The sequence below is a fragment of the Eurosta solidaginis genome, unplaced genomic scaffold, assembly GCF_040869045.1.
Source record: "Eurosta solidaginis isolate ZX-2024a unplaced genomic scaffold, ASM4086904v1 ctg00001039.1, whole genome shotgun sequence".
Taxonomy (NCBI): Eukaryota; Metazoa; Arthropoda; class Insecta; order Diptera; family Tephritidae; genus Eurosta; species Eurosta solidaginis.
Genome location: NW_027136886.1, coordinates 76,407 through 99,104, shown reverse-complemented (window position 1 = coordinate 99,104; position 22,698 = coordinate 76,407). Strand labels below are relative to the sequence as shown.

General features: G+C 33.5%; 1 pseudogene; it reads right to left on the bottom strand.

Annotated features, from left to right (window-relative positions):
* Nucleotides 1–9,021, bottom strand: part of LOC137235653 (nuclear pore complex protein Nup88-like) — a 185,091-nt pseudogene extending 176,070 nt beyond the window's left edge.
* Between the last annotated feature and the right edge of the window lie 13,677 nt (nucleotides 9,022–22,698).

Sequence of the window (22,698 nt, the reverse complement as noted above, 5' to 3'; positions counted from 1 at the left end):
CTTTCTACCTAAGTGTTGTCACTCAGGATGTTTCATAAGGTTGCCACCTATTCGAAATTAAAAAAAATTGCATGAGATGTGGCGATATGGGTATCAAACGAAAGGTATTTCACTCCGCATTACAATAGGGACATTTTTGAATAGGACTGCCATTTATTCGAAATTAAAAAAAATTGCATGAAATTTGCCGATATGGTTATTAAACGAAAAGTATTTCACTCCGCATTACAATAGGGACATTTTTGAGTGGGGTTGCCATTTAGGGTTGCCACCTATTCGAAATTAAAAAAAATTTCATGAGATATGCCGATATGGGTATCAAACGAAAGGTATTTCACTCCGCATTACAATATGGACATTTTTGAGTAGGGTTACCAATTAGGGTTGCCACCTATTCGAAATTAAAAAAAAAATTGAAAAAAATTTAAGATATTTCACTCCGCATTACAGTAGGGTCATTTTTGAGTAGGGTAGCCATTTAGGGTTGCCACCTATTCAAAATTAAAAAAATTGCATGCGATATGCCGATATGGGTATCAAACGAAAGGTATTTCACACCGCATTACAATAGGAACATTTTTGAGTAGGGTTACCATTTAGGGTTGGGGTAGTTAGATGATATAGTACTCTACCTACTCATATTCTATTAAAGCTTTAAAGGAGAGCATTAAAGTTAAAACTCTTCGTTAAAAAATCTTACACATGATTGGACTTAATTTTCTAAATTTCATACGCGCTAATAAAATTGAAATGCAATATCACGGCACCGTGGCAAATTCTAGCAAAATATATTTACATGCATATTTTTGGCAAATATAAAATGAATAATTGCAATTTCTCATAGATTACTATTAGAAAGATTTCTCAGCGTAGCAAAAAGATATCTCACCACGGTTATTTTCTACCATTGAAAACTAGAGGCATATGTTCAATTTGAAAACAACATCTAACCATTTAACTACTTACCAACAGATGGCGCTAATGGAAGTAAGTTGACATTTAATTAAACTAACTGATAGTTGTCATTCGTGACATTTACAAGTTTTTGAATTTAATAAAATTATGAGACTTTCATAGTGTATAACTAAAAAAATGTTTGAAATTAATAATTCGGCGCATGAAGATAGTCTAGTTAAATAACTTATAGCGTTTTCTTTTCTAGCTATAGTGTTACGCTTTTTGTACGCCGCGCAAGGGTTGTTGTTCTATTCTAAAAAACAGGCAACGCCTTTACAGGGTATCTCGTTCCTTTGTGAAAATTGTTGCCTGCTCGCAACGCAAAAGCGTTACACTTTTACCCTGTATAAAATGGCGGTGTGGCAGTGCAACTCTGTGAAACTGTCAATTCGCTCTTTAGTTCCACATACAGCGTTGACTGATTGACGACGCCGTCGTCATTTACTTTAAATATTGAAACACCAAGGAATAGATCCAATAATGTTGATTTTAGATGGACACTACAGTAATAAATATTGAAGTGATCAACTTAGCTCGTGAAAACGGAGTGGTGATGATATTATTGCCTCCGCATTTCACTCAAAAAGTGCCACCGCTAGACAGAGCATTCATGATCCCACTCAAGACTTATTACAGTAACGAATTAAAGAGTTTTATAAGAGAAAATGTACGGAAAGTTAAATTCAATTTAGTTGGTCTCTTTTCCAAAACGTATTATAAGGTTCAGACCGGCCAGGTTGCAGTTAACGGTTTTAGATGTACTGGTATATATCCATTCGATTGAAATATTTTTATTGATGCAGACTATATTACTGCAAATGATATGTATGAGCACGTAACTGCCGAAAACTCTGAAGTTTCCGAGCAAAAAAATGCAACTTCGGAGACTGGACGTACTCTTACTTCACCGACGTCTAATACAAATCGAGTGATTTCTCAAGAACCTGTGGCATCAACCAGTAAAGGAATCTTTTCACCATGGCAGATTTCACCATTGCCAAAGAATAGAAAGCCAGTTGCAACCGGAAAAGGAAGGAAGTCAAAAGCGACAGTATTAACAAAATCGCCATATAAGAATCAGTTGGAAGAAAGCATTCGGAAGATCCGGCAATAAGTGAAGCCAAAAATTAAAAAAGAAAAGGAACCTTCAAAAAACCAGCAGCAATAGCTAGAAAAGCTGAATGCAAAGAATTAACCAGTGACTCCAAAGTAAGCGTCGTCTATGCAGAATCGAACCAAGGGGATTTTGTTGAAATGCCTCCAGACGGAGTTGCGCCTTTTGCGAAAAGTTATGGAAGGACGAAAGAAATATATCAGAATGAAGTGCTTGTTTACAGTGTAATACGGTTTGGGCTCATAACGTCTGCATTCCCAAAAAAATCCAATGTTTATTTGCGAGACTTGCACAAATTGAAGTTTTAAAGCAATTTTGATATTTTCAATAATTTGTTCTTTTTTAATATGAACGAGCCAAGGAGGCATTTTGTTTTATCTTTTGAGAAGTTATTTATCTATTATTAATAAAATTGGTAAATTCCAAAAGAATTTATTTAATATTTTCTTTAGTAAAACTGATCTCGTTATTATTCGGGTTAAATGGTATATTATACCAAATTAACCTACGTTTGCATATCACATTACCCGCCAATTTTTGGGAAGCGGCATTTCGGACTCACCCGAATTTCGTCTTATAAATTGTAAACTGTTGGTCGTATAAAATTTTTGATAAAGTACGCTATAGATGATATTTCACAAAACAAAATGTGACGAAAAAGAGGTGAATTGGACTTTTGGTTAGGCCAAAATTACCCAAAAACTAAACGCTATACCACAAATGCCGCAGTTCCTCTATTTTGAAGACATTTCTAAGGTTCGTCCAGAAGTTTTTTGGAAAGCTACTTCTACTATCAAAAGACCTGACTCTACATACGCGTTTTCTAATTTATGGTCATTCGTTGCAGATCTAATGTGCTTGCCACACTCTTCAGCGAATATAGAACGAATTTTTTCTAAAATAAATTTAAACAAAAGAAAAATCCGAAACCGTCCGGAATCTGATACATTTAAAGGAATATTGCTAGCCCAAGATTATTTAAAATTGAATAACTTTTCCTGTCATAATATTGAACCGCAAATAAATATGCTAAAAAAATGAACGCGAAAATGTATAACTAAGAAACTAAAATAATACAGGAGGATATTCGAGTTCAAAGAAAAAAAATAATAATTGTTAAAATGACTGAAAACAAGTACCTTGTGTATGTAATACAAAATTTATCTTTTAAAACGTTTTTGTTATTTATAAAATAAATAAATGAATTGAGAACGATTTTATATGTTGTATGTGGCAACAAAAAATAACAATCAAAGACAATTTTCACAAGAGCTCTTTTAAAGATAATATTGTTGAATGAAATCCGGTGATCCCATTTTGGTTTCCGGTGAATACAATCGTACTTCCCCTGGTAATAATCCAACTTCGTCCTAAAACAACTTTGGTTGTTATTGGTTGTTGCCATAGATATGACGAGTTTTGACGATTTTTTGGGCGGCGTCTGACGACTTGGAAAAAAAAATATATGGCAACGCTGTCCACATATACTCTGTTAATATGAGTGCACAGATCACCTACCAGATTGCGCATTCACGAGTTAAAAATTGCTTCGTTCTGCACATCTACGTCAAAGTTAACTGTTTGAGCGAATGAAAGAAAGAGAGAAAAAACAAGAGCTCAAGGAAAATGAGGAAGAATTGCCCATAAAAAAGAGATGATCTAATGTTTACATGCACAATGCGCAATCTTCTTGTGTGATTTGTGATATGAGTGAATGTGGTGAGATGAAATGTTCTTTGTATGCACTATAAATGTTGACAATTTTCTGGGATAGGAGTAACACTATTAAGGATTTACTGTTTACTTAGGCAACAATTTATTTCAGAATGTGCATATAAAAAAACAAAGGAAGTTATGCGGCATACTCGAAGATTGCCGAGCAAAGCTCGGTTGCCCAGGTACTAATGTTTATAAAACCACAAACAACTATTTTCATTTGTTTACATTTACGTATTATTGTAAAATTTAATAATTTATTTGTTTACTTTCCCGAACACAACCTTACAGCCATTTTATCTAATTCACTGCTTGCATGGTCCTACCAGATTCTTTAAATTGTACCAACGAATGAAAAATTTTTGAATAGTACCAACGAGGAAAATGGACCTTTTTCATTCAAATCCGTTTATTTATTTTACGAAAAAATAGAAAATTTGGAATAAAAAATTGCGCTATTTTTATTCCAAAATTTCGCCTGCAGCGCTTTTTATTTTTATACTCAGTTGAGCAGAGCTCACAGAGTATATTAAGTTTGATTGGATAACGGTTGGTTGTACATATATAAAGGAATCGAGATAGATATAGACATCCATATATCAAAATAATCAGGATCGAAACAAAATTTGATTGAGCCATGTCCGTCCGTCCGTCAGTCCGTCCGTCCGTCCGTCCGTCCGTCCGTTAACACGATAACTTGAGTAAATTTTGAGGTATCTTGATGAAATTTGGTATATAGATTCCTGGGCACTCATCTCAGATCGCTATTTAAAATGAACGATATCGGAGTATAACCACGCCCACTTTTTCGATATCGAAAATTTCGAAAAACCGAAAAAATGCGATAATTCATTGCCAAAGGCGGTTAAAGCGATGAAACTTGGCAGATGGGTTGACGTTATGACACAGAATAGAAAATTAGTAAGATTTTGGACAATGGGCGTGGCACCGCCCACTTTTACAAGAAGGTAATTAAAAGTTTTGCAAGCTGTAATTTGGCAGTCGTTGAAGATATCATGATGAAATTTGGCAGGAACGCTACTACTATTACTATATATGTGCTAAATAAAAATTAGCAAAATTCGACGAAGAACACGCCCACTTTTTAAAAAAAATTTTTTTTAAATTCAAATTTTAACAAAAAATTTAATATCTTTACTGTATATAAGTAAATTAAGTCAAAATTCAACTCCTGTAATGATATGATGCAACAAAATACAAAAATAAAAGAAAATTTCAAAATGGGCGTGGCTCCGCCCAGTTTCATTTAGTTTGTCTAGAATACTTTTAATGCCATAAGTCGAACAAAAATTTACCAATCCTTCTCAAATTTGGTAGGGACATAGATTCTATGACGGTAACTGTTCTCTGTGAAAATGGGCGAAATCGGTGGAAGCTACGCCCAGTTTTTATACACAGTCCACCGTCTGTCCTTCCGCTCGGCCGTTAACACAATAACTTGAGCAAACAACGATATATCTTTACTAAACTTAGCCCACCTACTTATCTGAACTCACTTTATCTTGGTATAAAAAATGGCCGAAATCCGACCATAACCACGCCCACTTTATCGATATAGAAAATTACGAAAAATGAAAAAAATGCCATAATTCTATACCAAATACGAAAAAAGGAATGAAGCATGGTAACTGGATTGGTTTATTGACGCAAAATATAACTTTGGAAAAAACTTTGTAAAATGGGTGTGACACCTACCATATTAAGTAGAAGAAAATGAAAAAGTTCTACAAGGCGAAATCAACAGCCCTTGGAATCTTGGCAGGAATACTGTTAGTGGTATTGCATATATAAATAAATTAGCAGTGCCCGACAGATGATTTTCTGGATCACCTGGTCCACATTTTGGTCGATATCGCGAGAACACCTTCACATATACATCTAAGGGCCACTCGCTTTTAAAACCCTCATTAATACCTTTAACTTGATATCCATATCGTACAAACACATTCTAGAGTCACCCCTGGCCCACCCTAATGGCGATATCTCGAAAAGGCGTCCACCTGTAGACCTAATGCCCACTCCCTCTTAAAATGCTCAGTAACACCTTTCGTTTGATACCCATATCGTACAAACATTCTAGAGTCACCTCTGGCCCACCCTAATGGCGATATCTCGAAATGGCGTCCACCTATAGACCTAATGTCGACTCCCTCTTAAAATGCTCAGTAACACCTTTCGTTTGATACCCATATCGTACAAACATTCTAGAGTCACCCCTGGCCCACCCTATTGGCGATATCTCTAAAAGGCGTCCACATATAGAACTAAGGATTACTCCCTTTTAAAATACTCATTACCACCTTTCATTTGATACCCATATCATACAAACACATTCTAGAGTCACCCCTGGCCCACCCTAATGGCGATATCTCGAAAAGGCGTCCACCTATCGACCTAATGCCCACTCCCTCTTAAAATGCTCAGTAACACCTTTCGTTTGATACCCATATCGTACAAACATTCTAGAGTCACCCTTGGTCCACCTTTATGGCGATATCTCGAAAAGGCGTCCACCTATAGAACTAAGGATTACTCCCTTTTAAAATACTCATTACCACCTTTCATTTAACACCCATATCGTACAAACACATTCTAGAGTCACCCTGGCCCACCCTAATGGCGATATCTCTAAAAGGCGTCCACCTATCGACCTAATGCCCACTCCCTCTTAAAATGCTCAGTAACACCTTTCGTTTGATACCCATATCGTACAAACATTCTAGAGTCACCCTTGGTCCACCTTTATGGCGATATCTCGAAAAGGCGTCCACATATAGAACTAAGGATTACTCCCTTTTAAAATACTCATTACCACCTTTCATTTGATACCCATATCATACAAACACATTCTAGAGTCACCCCTGGCCCACCCTAATGGCGATATCTCGAAAAGGCGTCCACCTATATACCTAATGCCCACTCCCTCTTAAAATGCTCAGTAACACCTTTCGTTTGATACCCATATCGTACAAACATTATGGAGTCACCCCTGGCCCACACTAATGGCGATATCTCGAAAAGACGTCCACCAATAGACCTAATGCCCACTCCCTCTTAAAATGCTCAGTAACACCTTTCGTTTGATACCCATATCGTACAAACACATTCTAGAGTCACCCCTGGCCCACCCTAATGACGATATCTCGAAAAGGCGTCCACTTATAGACCTAATGCCCACTCCCTCTTAAAATGCTCAGTAACACCTTTCGTTTGATACCCATATCGTACAAACATTCTAGAGTCACCCTTGGTCCACCTTTATGGCGATATCTCGAAAAGGCGTCCACCTATAGAACTAAGGATTACTCCCTTTTAAAATACTCATTACCATCTTTCATTTGATACCCATATCATACAAACACATTCTAGAGTCACCCCTGGCCCACCCTAATGGCGACATTTCGAAAAGGCGTCCACCTATAGACCTATTGCCCACTCCCTCTTAAAATGCTCAGTAACACTTTTCGTTTGATACCCATATCGTACAAACAAATTCTAGAGTCAGCCCTGGTCCACCTTTATGGCGATATCCCTAAATGGCGTCCATCCATAGAACTATGGCCTACTCTCTCTTAAAATACTCTTTAATACCTTCCATTTGATACACATGTCATACAACCACATTACAGGGTTCCCTAGGTTCATTTTCCTACATGGTGATTTTCCTTATTTTGTCTCCATAGCTCTCAACTGAGTATGTAATGTTCGGTTGCACCCGAACTTAGCCTTCCCTACTTGTTTTAAATAATTTACGTATATTTTATAAAAAATTGAAAATTTGGAATAAACAATCGCCCGATTTTTTATTACAAATTTTGGCCTGCGACGCTTTTTATTTTTTTTAATAAATTATGTTTATTTCATAAAAAAATTGAAAATTTGTAATTAAAAAATGCGATTTTTTAAAATAAATTACGCTTACTTCATAAACAAAAAATTGAAAATCTGGAATAAGAAAAGGCGCGATTAAAATAGATTGAGTCGTTTTTTATTTATACATATTTTGAAGTCGGGTAGCACTAATTTTGCTCAATTCACTGCGTTTTCTTGCATTGTTTTGGTAAATTTAATATTAGATTGTAGTCAAACTATAAGCCTCTTGCAGGTGGGGGCAGTGTTTTTAGAAAGGGGGCTCACTGTGAATTTCTACGTATGTATGTATGAATTTACAATGTTCGCGAATGAGAAGAGAGAAAGAATAACATTAGATAAAACGAACTAAAAGAACAAATAGAACCGAATCGAAGTTCACTTGTTCAGTTGAGAGACCCGGTCAATTTAAAAAGTTCAGAACGAAATGACCCAACTCTAATAAAATGGCTGTATGCTTGTGTTCGCGGAAAGTAAACAAATGAATTATAAATTTTACAATAATTCGTAAATTTAAACAAATGAAAATAGTTGTTTGTGGTTTTATAAACATTATAAAGTGTACTTATGTATAAAATTCTTGTGAGAGTGTTCGTATGTAGATAAAAAGTGATAGTTATACCATGGTAACTTTAACAACTAATAACTAGTAAATTGTTAATAACAATTAAAAATTACTCACTGATTCTTGTTGGGAAACTCCCTGAGAACCAATGTGCAAAATTTCAAAGGTTAAACCACTTTGGTTTACGAATAAAACTAATTGGTCCCTTAATGTATAGCCGACCCAAGCTTTCGATTTTAAACGTCCTGTTTGACTACGTAACAACATAATCATTTAGCAGTTAGATCGACGTAAACAAATGCGGGTATTTGGCGCCAACTGCCAACTATAAAAATGTAGCAATGCATGTAATATAATTTCGCAAACTCACACTCACCTGATACTGGATGGAATCAAAACCCTCCAATGCCGCCAAACGCCAGTTAATTGCCAAAAGGCAATTTTTACCTGAATCCCATGCAAATAGCATATCATCCTTACATTCTAACAAATTTTAGCAAACATGTCTGTATGATTTAGTTTTAACGTGTCCGTGCTGCTGGTAAACATTTTTGTAAACACTATAATACACAATAACAAATGGAAAAACACAAATTCAATATAATTTCACAATTTGTAATCAAATACACAATTTGCGACCGGCAAAAATTCACTTCAATTGAAACAAAAACAAAAATTTAGTTCACCAGCTGATAAGATGTCGTTGTGACAGCTATTTGTTTACAATTGGTTAGAAGAGTACGTTTAAAGAGCTTACAACTAGATGGCGCTGCAAATGAATTTGGTGAATATTATATGAAATTGGGGTGAATTCGAATTGGTTGACTTCAAATGCAAATGCATCCTACAAACCAGGCATGCTTAACGAACGAAACGATATCATTTCGTTACGATAATCAACGTTAATAAACGAAACGAAGTCATTTCGTTTGGTTTATTAACGTTAAGAACGCCAAATTAACGTTAATTTGACGATCTTAACGTTAATAAACGAAACGAAGTGACTTCGTTTCGTTTATTAACGTTGATTATCGAAACGAAATGATATCGTTTCGTTCGTTAAGCATGCCTGCTACAAACTTAAATTAGCGTAAATTAAATTAAAAATATTAAATTAAATTAAACTAAATTAAATCAAATTAAATTAAATAAAGTAAATTAATTTAAATAAAAGAAAATAAAAATAAAAATATGTAAAGCGCGATAACCTCCGAAGGGATTTAGCCCGATCTTCTCTTTCTATTTATGGTTGCCCTTTTAACTTTTTCCTAAAAAATGGCGGGACTGGACCTACATGTTTTATGTCGAGTCCGATAGGCATCTGCGTCATAAGTGGCATCTGCAAGGCAAATGATTTTTGACTGAGATGATTTTCACGGCAAAAATACACTCGGAGTGCTAGCCAAGTCACTGTCGAGGGGCGGCCCGCTTAGAAAAACTTTGTTCTAATTGAAAACACTTCTTTCTATAATTTTGATGTTGCTTTGCCGGCGCGCGAACCCAGGATCTTCGGTGTTGAAGGCGGAGCACGCTACCACCACAGCAAAATAAATTAAAATTAAACTAAATTTATTAAAAAAAATTAAATAAAATAAGCTAAAATGGAACAACGTAATGTTAAAGTAAATAAAACAAAATAAAATGTTATAAAAAAATTTATTTAATCAAAATTAAAATAAAATTAAATAATATAAAGTAAAATAAAATAAAATAAAATAGAATAGAATAAAATAAAATAAAATAAAACAAAATAGAATAAAACAAAATAGAATAATTTAAAGTAAATAAAATAATATAAAACAAAATAAAATTAAATGATTCAAAATAAAATAAAATTAAATAAATAAAACTATAAAATTAAACTAAATAAAATAAAATATATTAAAATAAAATAAAATAAAATAAAATGAAATAAATTAAAATTAAATAAAATGAAAAAAATTTAATAAAATAAAACAAAATAAAACGAAATAAAATAAAATAAAATAAAATAAAATAATATAAAATTATATAACATAAAATAAAATAAAATAAAATAAAATAAATAAAATAAAATAAAATAAAGTAAAATGAAATAAAATAAAATAAAATGAAACAAAATAAAAAAATAAATAAATTAAAATAAAATAAAATAAAATAAAATAAAATAAAACAATATGAAACGAAATAAAGTAACATGAAACAATATAAAATAAAATACAATAAAATAAAATAAAATAAAATACAATAAAATAAAATGAAATAAAATGAAACAAAATAAAATTAAATAAAATAAAATGAAATAAAATAAAATGAAATGAAATGAAGTAAAATATTATAAAATAAAATAAAATAAAATAAAATAAAATGAAACAAAATAAAATAAAATAAAATAAAATCAAATAAAATAAAATGAAATAAAATGAAATAAAATAAAATGAAATAAAATAAAATTAAATGAAATGAAATGAAATAAAATAGAATGAAACAAAATAAAATGGAATAAAATAAAATGAAACAAAATAAAATAAAATGAAATGAAATGAAAAAAAAATAAAATGAAACAAAATAAAATGAAAAAATGAAATAAAATAAAATAAAATAAAATGAAATAAAATAAAATAAAATAAAATGAAATAAAGTAAAATAAAATAAAAAGAAATAAAATAAAATAAAATAAAACAAAATCAAATAAAATAAAATAAAATAAAAGAAAATAGAATAGAATAAAATAAAACAAAATAAAATAAAAAAAATTAAATAAAGGTAAATAAAATAGAATCGAAAGAAATGCAATGAAATGAAATGAAAAAAAAAAAAAATAAAAAATAAATAAATAAAAAAACAAATAAAACGATTAAAAAGTATATAGAACTAGTATGCACCTAAATGGTAAATAAAGGAATAGCAACAAAAATGCAACACTTAGAGACCACCTGCAAAGCGAGCAGAGTGGCATTCATATTGTTACGAATATTAGCAAAACTAAGCAGTGCTGCCAGCTCTAAGCCGATACTAAGCAGTGACGTGAATGCACATCAATAATTCAATCATTATGTATCTCCATAAACGAATAAATAATTGCGGCTACACATATGTACCATGTACGAATACGAGCAGCGGAGAGTCAATGCGCAAACACATGCATACATCTGAGATACTTCTATAAGTATGCAATGAGAAAAACTATAAAATTGTGCAATTGTAGTTTCAGCTGAGAAGTTTGAGAGCTGCTGGACTAGTAGATTCTCGAAGCGACTAGAAGATGCGAATGTTAAAATCAAAGAGTATAAAAGGCGACAGATGTAGAGGCGCTGGAATTCAGTTTGATTTGAGTTGTTAAGCAGTTACGACTAAGACGATATCTAGCGAGCAATAGCAGTATTATTTTGAAAGTCAGTTTCATTTAAGCTATCAGTTTGGTTATTAAGCTATTCGTTGCACAGTTTGAGTGTTATTGTGAAATATTTTAATAAAGGCCATTTTTCCATTATTCAATATTGGAGTTATTTATTCAACAGTTTAGCGATACGAACCTAGCAAAAGGGCAAATAAGAGGATTTGCAGCAAATTCGTTACAATATGGCTCAGTGGATAAAGGCCTTTACACTGGTATAAAGTATGAATGTTGGAGATTTCAAGTTCAATACTCAGCTCCCGAGAAGCTAGCTTATGAAGAAGTGAAATTCAGAAACATGTTCTTGTAACCATCGCCGTTTGTAAACTTTGTAATTTTTCTCTAATATCAATAAAGTAACATAAAATGAAATGAAATAAAATAAAATAAAATAAAATAAAATGAAATGAAATAAAATAAATTTAAATGAAATAAAAAAAATTAAAAATAATATTTTTTGTTGTTATATCGGCCTACTGATTTGATAATTTTTTAAATTATTGTTAGGCCTTGAGCTCGATTCGAACCCGCGATCATAAAAATAAAATAAAAAAGTAAAACAAAACAAAATAAAATAAAATAAAAATAATAAATGTAAGGCGCGATAACCTCCGAAGAGATGTAAGGCCGAGCTTCTCTTCCAATTTGCGTCGTGCTCCTCTTGATTTTCCCTACAAATTGGCCGGACGGGACCTACATGTTGTATGCCAACTCCGAACGGCATCTGCAAGGCAGATGACTTTTCACTGAGAGCTTTTCATGGCAGAAATACACTCGGAGCGCTTGCCAAACACTGCAGATGGGCGACCCCGCTTTGAAAAATTTTCTTCTAATTGAAAAACCTTATTTCTAAAATTTTGATGTTTTGATGAATGTTTTAAATAATAAATGTGATATTTTAATTAATTTTAAGCATTTGGAATTGTATGCTGATATGTATTGCATCAATATATGGCGAAAACAAAGTTTAATATTCAAAAATTCATATTTCGAAAACAACCAGCTTTGGTTAATGGATATTTACCTAAGTTGAAACATAAACTACTCTCTCCATATAGAAAAAGTATAAACAAAAAACAATAACCGTTTTTTTGAAATATTAATTTTTGAAAAAAAAGTCATAAATTTTTAATAAATACTAAAAAAATATTTTTTTTTAACTTTATGCAATTATTTATAAATTTATATAAAATTAAAATAATAGCGAACATTTCAAAGAAAAAATCATGAGATCGGGTAATTTTTGACAAAGTTATTGACAGTTGAAAAAATAGGTGACTAAAAAACCGATTGCATTTTATGGAATTCAATTGCCGATAAATCCGAAAAAGAATTTTTTTGAGGCAAAAAAAAACACAAGTACCATTATTTTGACTAAAGGACAACATATTAAAATTTCATCGAAGTCAAAAATCATGTCCTGCGCGGACCGGGTGTCTTGAAATGGAATGAGCCTATAATAAAATAAAATTAAAAAAAAAAAAATAGATAAAATAAAGTAAAATGAAATAAAACAGTTTAAAAATAAATGAAAAAAATTAATTAATTAAATAAACAATAAAATAAAAAAACGTAAAACATAAATTGAAATAAAACAAAAAATTAAGTGCGACAAAAAAAAGCAGGTGTTTGGGAAGAGACCAAAAGCCAGCTTGGTTTCCTGATTCTTCATCAAAAGTATTAAATAGCGCGGGTTCGAGACAAATTCTAAGGGGGTTTTTCAAAAAAAAAAAAAAAAACAAAAAAAAAAAATGTACTGAATATGGTGTTTTCAGACCGGCCATGTAGATAAACTCAATGTAAACTCTTACTTGCACCTTCGAAAGCTCGCTATGCCTAGGATTGTATCGATATATGAATATGTACATGTTTTTAGACTCAGCTGAGCATAGCTCACAGAGTATATTAATTTTGTTCGCATAGCGGTACCCCGTAACGGCATAAACTAATCCAGATAGATATAGACTTCTATATATCAAAATGATCTGGGCGAAAAAAGAAATTAATTTAGCCATGTCCGTCCGTCCGTCCGTCTCTTCGTAAACACGATAACTTGAGTATATTTTGAGGTACCTTAATGTAGTTTGGTAAGTAAGTTCCTGGGCACTCATCTCACATCGCTATTTAAAATAAACGAAATCGGAATATAACCACGGCCACTTTTGCGATATCGAAAATTTTGAAAAACCGAAAAAGTGCGATAATACATTACCAAGGACGGATAAAGCGATGAAACTCGGTAGGTGGGTTGACCTTATGACGCAGAATAGAATTTTAGTAAAATTTTGGACAATGGGCGTGGCACAGCTGAGTATGAAATGTTTGGTTACACCCCAATTTAGCCTTCCTTACTTGTTTTGTTATTGTTTTATACATTTATTGCTTAACCATTATTTACAGTTCATAGATATCCATTTAATTTACCATTACTCCAACAATTTAATAGCCACTCGAAACATTTTTTTTACAATTGCCGTACCACAATCCTCTCGAATATGTCAACAAATATTTTTATGAACAATATTACATACATGACTATATATTATGTGCATATGGACATACGAATGAAATACTTCAGAAACAAAAAAAAAAAAAAAAAACAACAAAAAACAAATAAAACAATATTCACAGATAAAATATCAACAATTAAGCGCAATCACGATGATTCGTTTACAACAAAAACGATATGATTTTTTTTTTTTTTTTCAAATAAAAATAAAAAGTGCATTCTTTTTTAAGAAGTCGGTGGGTGTAATGGCCTGCGCATCAAGATGGATAGGTTGATAATTGTTGAGGACTGCACTGCAACCATTGGTCTATTGTGCCCTCATCTGCTTCACCTTATCCAAGTCGACTTTCTTCATTAGGCCTAGTAGTTTCCTTGGATTGAGGGTTTGAATGTGGAAATGCTCTGGACATGAAATATGTACGTACCGTCCCGCCAATTTGTAGGAAAAACTTAAGAGAGTACGATGGAAGTTGGAGGAGAATCTCGGCCCAAATCTCCTTGGAGGTAAATCGCGCCAAGTTATTATTTTTATTTTTTGTATCATCGATTTCACCAAACATCGGTTGCTTTGTAATCGGTGAACCAATCCGTTACATGGAACTTTCCTGATATAGAGGTCCGTCAACCGATACCCCGTTCACCCGTGCCCCACCGCTTGTCCAACGGCAGCCAGACGCTGTCTATCGATCCTACATCTATCGCAAATTTCATAAATCAGCGCTTGCTTACAGTTCCCCTCCAATATCACAACTAGATACAATACTCCACCACGGTGCGTGTGTATCTATGAGTACGTCTTAGCCAAATTCCCATGAGAGAACTTTAACAATAGTTTTGATGACAATTCTTGAGTTAAGGATCCTCTTCCTAAGCTACGCGAGTCATTATCTTCAGCAGTGTGATTTCTTGTTTTTTGGTCAGGTGAGATTCGGGTTGCGGTGAAGATAATCAGCCTCCTTACTTTGAGCGATGTTGGGTTCTGGAGCCTGACTTTCCCACTCTAACCATAAAGTTACTATGTTGCTAAGTCTAGTTTGGGTTATTTACCTCATATATATACCCCCGGCCTACGTTTTGGTTTTCATCTATATATCTCACATTACCAAAACAAAATAGACGATGAAACACAGTAACAAATGAAGGGAATAACTTCGATGTACGAAAACATTAGCAACGCAGCTGGGAACTACTCAGCAGCGCCTTCAATGTGGGAGCTGAGTGTAAGAGGATGGTTCGTAAGTGGCTTGTAGTAAGTAGCCGAAAAATTTATTCGATTATTTATTGTATTGTATTTATGTATTTACAACAAAGAGTCATTTATTTCTAAAATACTCTTACCACTGATGATTTTAGCTCCCAAAGACAATCGACCCGCCAGACACTACAAAAAGACCATTGTGGCTATAGAATTGGAAAGTTTTAGCGCAAAACTTTATTTACTTACATTGCTCAAAGAGTTGGAAATAAAAATTAAAAAAATTAAACAACAACCCAAATAATGGAACAACAAAAGTAGACAGTTGTTAACTTGCAAATTCAAAGAGCCGGACGCGATTGAGTGTTTTCTCATTTCAGTACATTTGTCAAAGGAAGGTTGAATGAGAGATAAAGATATTGAATGGTGGCAGCCACTTAAAAAGGATGCCTGAAAAAGAAAACTGCAGTTGATGGTTCGATGAATTTACTACATTGACTTTTTAAGTAAATTTTAGAGTAAAAGAGCTGTGTATCTACTGATTATTAACTTTTTAAGTCATTTAAACCAGTTGGGATGAAAATCATTCTTAAAAATAATGCATACTCCGGATGAATTTCGAACAGGTCCAAAAAATGTGCTGTACTGGGTACAAAGTAATTAGAAGAAAGTACAAGGTATCGTCAATCGATAATCGGTTTTTAAGAAAATTTTCAACTAGAGACAATTCGTCCCTTTGATGTCTTTGTAGCAGAGAGGTAGACTGAATCTGAATGGCTAAGTAAATCTAGAGGAGGTCATAAAATGAGGGTTTGTCCGACACCCGTCACCTATCTTCTAACACCGAACCATCATCCAAGGCTAAACTGAGATCAGGCACTAAGTGTACTAGTGAGCCAAACTTTTCCTTGTGTTGCTGAAGCCTAATTGAATAGACCAACCTAACAGTTGCGGAACCAGAATTAAACGTTTTTTTGCCTGCTGTGAAGGGTTGGCCACGATACTTAAGCCCCAAGAATACGTAAGCCTTTTCTATTCGTTTTCCAGCGCTGAACTTTCCACGGAGCTTACAGTATATAATAACCTGGAGGTACTCAGCTCCTGATGGAGAGGGTACGCTATAATATTAAGAATGAACAATATTCATCAATCTATTTAGAAGGAAAACTATTTAATACTGCGACAATGCCGTCGACAAAGGTTAGTATCACTCCCGTCCTTAAGGCTTCAATATAAATTCATGACAGACTGCGTCTTTCTCGTAAAAATTATGTCATGCACTTGTTATGTAAGCAATCATGAACAAGTTTCGATTTGCATATTGATTCTTATCGGCAGCCAAACAATTTTTAATCCAATAACATGAAATTTGCGTGCCGCCTCAATAACTTAACGGAGTAAATGAAATGCACTATAAAACCACGTAGCGTATCTATTGTTCAGCAGTCATTCACCCTTATCGCGAAGTTCACGCGGAAAAGTGTTCACCTTCACTTCTTTTGTTCGGGTGAACTTTTTCCACCTATCGGCAATTTCGGGCGAAACAGCTGATGCTCTATTGCGAATTGGCTTTGCCTAGAACTGCCTGATAGCGCTTACGTGTTGCACGTATATGTCCAGGACCAGTGTAATGGCACCACTAACGATATGGCAACGCATATTAGAAGAATGCAATATCGATAGTGGGCTGGCAATGCCGTCATTCCCAATGGAATGACAATAACGGGATAGTGAAAAATTGGAAAAGCAAAATTCAATATAGATACGCGCTTGAACGAAAAAAGTCACTCTTCCGTTGCCGAGTATATATATATACCTATATATTAAATATAGAGTAATTGTGTTCTAATTAAAGTACAATTAATGTTACTAAAATTTAAATAAAAGTTTATAACCCACAGTGAGTGTGAAAAAACAACAACCTATTTTATTTGTTGGAAAAGTGTGAGGTTACCCACTGACATCGGTGTTGAACATTCCGACGCCAGAGAATCGCAGCGTAAGTAGCAAGATCTCCGACATGGAACACTTAGAGTGTTCACATGGCGACCGTGGGCCGTGCTGCGAAATGGCGGGTTGTAAAATAGCGGTCACTCGCAAAAAACATTGCGAAACAAAAAAAAAAAGTGGCTTATATTTAGCTACGGCAAACAAATGACGTTTCTTAATTGAAAAATTTAAGATTCTTTCAAAAAATCTAAAAATTTCAAATCGTTTAATAAATATAAAAAAAAAACATTTAAATTCAAAAAAATCTAAAAATTTGATCAAATTAAATGTAGCAATTTAAAATTCTTTCATTACAAAAAATTAAAAAAAAAAACCCAAAAAAAACATTTTAAAAATTGAAAAAACTACAAAAAAATTATAAAAATTCAAAATTTACAAAAAAAAGTTAAATGCTGAAAAAGCAATAAGGAATTAAATTTTTTCTACTTAGAAATTAAAAAAAAAAATGTTTCATACGTTACATATGGTAGTGGCATAGTAGTGCAAAATAATACTACCTTAAATAAAAAATACTTGAAAAAATAGAATTTATACGGACATAATAAAAAACCTAATAGCTAAAGAACTTTAAAAAAATGCAGGGATAAATCACAAATTAACAAAAGCAGAGATAATCTACAATACTAAATACGAAAAATCTACAAATCTAATACAAAGCGGAGATAACCAACAATTTAACGCGGAAATAATCTTTGCGAAATTAATCAATACGAAATAATAGAAAACTAATGCTACAAAAGGAACACTGTACCTTAAAAAATTACATAACGCTTAAAACTTTAAAACTACAGCTATAAAAATACATAACGCCGAAAACCAACAACAACATCTTTATAGGCAAGCCATGAGCAAAAACATTTTAATATAAAGATATTGCATGCGCGAACTTCGATGGAAAGCAGCGGAGCGTAACAAAATTCTAGTAGATCACTTTCACCACACCAAAAACTTTAACACAATTTTTAACATAATTTAAGCACAGAAATACACTGATTGGAGTTTTAGTGAGTAAAAGTTAAAATTCTGAACACATTAGCTGAATAAAAAGTGTACAAATAATTATTAAATAACAAATACCGACAGTGGTAGTTTAACAAATTCTGCTGTGGTAAGTGGTGAATGTGACCTACTAGAATTTTGTGAAGCTTGCCTCACACGATTTTTCGTCTATGCAATGTCTCTATAATATATCGTTTCTGCCATGAGCGACGCAGCAGCGACTATCAGCAGCAGCAGAACGCCAGCAGAGGCAAATTAAGGGCAGAATGGCAGCGAACGGCAGCAGAGGAGGTTATTGTTCAACATTCAGAACATTCGGCATCACAGAAATTCGGCAGTTTAAATATGGGTATGGCGCACAGTGTGCACACAACATGTTTCATGTAGACAATTACAAATCTCTTCAACTTTAAGATTTAATAATAGGGGGACTCATGTAACCGTATAAATGCCTTATAAAGTGTGTAAACGTATAAATTTATCTAGTTTACGCAGGAGCTGTCAAATTTTGTATGAAAAATCATTTACACAATTTGTATAAATTTACGCGCACATTTCATTGTGTAAACGCGGTAAACTCAAAGGAATGCAACCTTGCAGACATTACAGACGGCATTTTCATCAAAAATATCCAACATCAGCAAGTAAAGGCGTTTTAGTTTTGATTTTACACTTAATCTTGGTATTTTTTAATTTGTATAACAATCAAAAAAATTTTTTTGGAAATAATACAGCTGAAAAACAATCAAGTTTATCAAGAGTATTACTAGGTGCGTTCATATAACCGCGTGTTTAAATGGATATAATTTTACACCTTATAAGTTTATATGCTATCATGAGTCCCCCTAATATCTTAATCTTACTTCTTTAAAACACATTGTAGTTTTGAAATCTTTATCCTTCATATAACACTGTAACATTACCTATATGTAGCTATGTAGTTTCAATCACTATCGTCCAAGAAAAATTATTAAAACATTACAACACAAAAAAAAAAAAAAACAAAAAAAAAAAAATATATTTTTAAAATTTTCTATGAATTTATTTCAAAACAAGTAAGGAAGGTTAAGTTCGGGTGTAACCGAACATTACATACTCAGTTGAGAGCTTTGGTGACAACATAAGGGAAAATAACCATGTAGGAAAATGAACCGAGGGTAATCCTGGAATGTGTTTGTATGACATGTGTATCAAATGAAAGGTATTAAAGAGTATTTTATGAGGGAGTGGGCCATAGTTCTATAGGTGGACGCCATTTAGGGATATCGCCATAAAGGTGGATCAGGGTTGACTCTAGAATTTGTTTGTACGATATGGGTATCAAATGAAAGGTGTTAATGAGTATTTTAAAAGGGAGTGATCCTTAGTTCCATAGGTGGACGCCGTTTCGAGATATCGCCATAAAGGTGGACCAGGGGTGACCCTAGAATTTGTATGTACGATATGGGTATCAAATGAAAGGGGTTAATGAACATTTTAAAAGGGAGTGGGCCTTAGTACTATAGGTGGACGCCTTTTCGAGATACCGCCATAAAGGTGGACCAGGGGTGACTCTAGAATGTGCTTGTACAATATGGGTATCAAACGAAAGGTGTTCATGAGTATTTCAAAAGGGCGTGGGGTTTAGTTCTATAGTTGGACGCCTTTTCGAGATATCGCCATTAAGGTGGACCAGGGGTGACTCTAGGATGTGTTTGTACGATATGGGTATCAAGTCAAAGGTATTAATGAGGGTTTTAAAAGGGAGTGGTGGTAGTTGTATAGGTGGTCGCCTTTTCGAGATATCGCCATAAAGGTGGACCAGGGGTGACTCTAGAATGCGTTTGTACAATATGGGTATCAAACGAAAGGTGTTAAAGAGTATTTCAAAAGCGCGTGGGGTTTGGTTCTATAGGTGGACGCCTTTTCGAAATATCGCCATTAAGGTGGACTAGGGGTGACTCTAAAATGTGTTTGTACGATATGGGTATCAAATTAAAGGCACTAATGAGGGTTTTAAAAGGGAGTGGTGGTAGTTGTATAGGTGGTCGCCTTTTCGAGATATCGGCATAAAGGTGGACCAGGGGTGACTCTAGAATGCGTTTGTACAATATGGGTATCAAACGAAAGGTGTTAATGAGTATTTTAAAAGGGCGTGGTGGTAGTTGAATATGTGAAGGCGTTTTCCAGATATCGACCAAAATGTGGACCAGGGTGACCCAGAACTTCATCTGCTGGATACCGCTAATTTATTTATATATATAATACCACGAACAGTATTCCTGCCAAGATTTCAAAGGTTTTTTTATTTCACCCATTTAACAAAGTTTTTTTCTAAAGTTATATTTTGCGTCAACAAACCAATCCAAATACCATGTTTCATCCCTTTTTCGTATCTGGTATAGAATTATGGCATTTTTTTTTGTTTTTTGATAATTTTCGATATCGAAAAAGTGGGCGTGGTCATAGTCGGATTCCGGCCATTTTTTATACCAATACAAAGTGAGTTCAGATAAGTACGTGAACTGAGTTTAGTAAAGGTATATCGATTTTTGCTCAAGTTATCGTGTTAACGGCCGAGCGGAAGGACAGACGGTCGACGGTGTATAAAAACTGGGCGTGGCTTCAGCCGATTTCGACTTATGGCATTAAAAGTATCCTAGACAAATTAAATGAAAATTTTGAAATTTTCTTTTATTTTTGCATTTTGTTGCACCATATCATTAATGGAGTTGAATGTTGACATAATTTACTTATATACTGTAAAGATATTAAATTTTTTGTTAAAATTTGACTTAAAAAAAAAATTTTTTTTAAAAGTGGGCGTGGTCGTTCTCAGATTTTGCTAATTTTTATTAAGCATACATATAGTATTGGAGTAACGTTCCTGCCAAATTTCATCATGATATCTTCAACGACTGCCAAATTACAGCTTGCAAAAATTTTAAATTACCTTCTTTTAAAAGTGGGCGGTGCCACGCCCATTGTCCAAAATTTTACTAATTTTCTATGCAGCGTCATCAGTTCAACTCACCTACCAAGTGTCATCGCTTTATCCATCTTTCGTAATGAATTATCGCACTTTTTCGGTTTTTCGAAATTTTCGATATCTAAAAGTGGGCGTGGTTATAGTCCGGTATTATTCATTTTAAAAAGCTATCTGAGATGAGTGCTCAGGAACCTACATACTAAATTTCATTAAGATACCTCAAAATTTACCCAAGTTATCGTGTTAACGGACAGACGGACGGACGGACGGACGGACGGGCGGACGGACATGGCTCAATCAAATTTTTTTTCGATCCTGATGATTTTGATATATGGAAGTCTATATCTATCTCGATTCATTTATACCTTCCTTTTTTCTACTTTTTACCATTCGGCAATTTCAACTGTTCTAATCATAACTTCAAAAATATGCATAATTCAATTCCGTTGATTCTAAATACAATTAATAAAAAATCCTAATCATTGCCAAGACAGATACGAGATTTTTGTGTTTTCGGAAATACGGTGCGTCCGTAAACAAACATACATATATTTTTTGCATAAAGCGGTGGTTCCGTAAATAACCAAACAGATTTTTTTACTTTAAAGCGGTGCGTCCGTGTATAAATATACTTTAATTTTTTTTAATCCCGGTGCATCCGAGGACATTTATATTACAAGTTTGAAAGATGCGGTGCGCCCGTATCTATAAAAATAAAACCCATACAATTTTGATCAAAACGGTGCATCCGTAATAACACAAACACATTGCGATTTTTTTTTAATAAAGCGGTACATTTGTTATCAACAGCCAAGTCTTTTCTACCAACATAAAATATTTTTCTGTGAAATTAAATTAAATTACTTTAATAATTCAATTTAAATAGTCAGTCTCTCATTAAATTGTCGGATAATTCTTTCAATTTCACATCAACATCCAATTCAATTTCTGTTAAACTTTCGTAAGAAAATTCGATAAACTCGACTTTAAATCAGGCTAAATATTTCTTCTTTGCTTTCTACTATATATGTTTCTTAGAAACAAGAAAGTAGTTCCCAGAATTTCAGAGCAAGGCTCAGATTCCGAAAATTCAGATTCCAATTCCAACAGTTTTGATTCCGAAAGTTCCGATTCCGAAAATCACGATTTTAAAAGCCCAGTTTCCGAAGGCTCAACCACATATTCGCCCAGTACAATCAAAAACCTTGTTGTTAGACTTTCTTTGTCCGGAGAATTTTACGGATTTGAGGAATTGCCCGAAACACATATTTCAGCTCCTCGTAATTACGACACAAATATGGCAACTCCTGAGGAAAAAAGATCGTTTATCAGCATGTGTGCTGGTATCATGTGTGAAAATTATAGCGGTGAGCCCCGGGGTGTCGAATCTTTCATTAA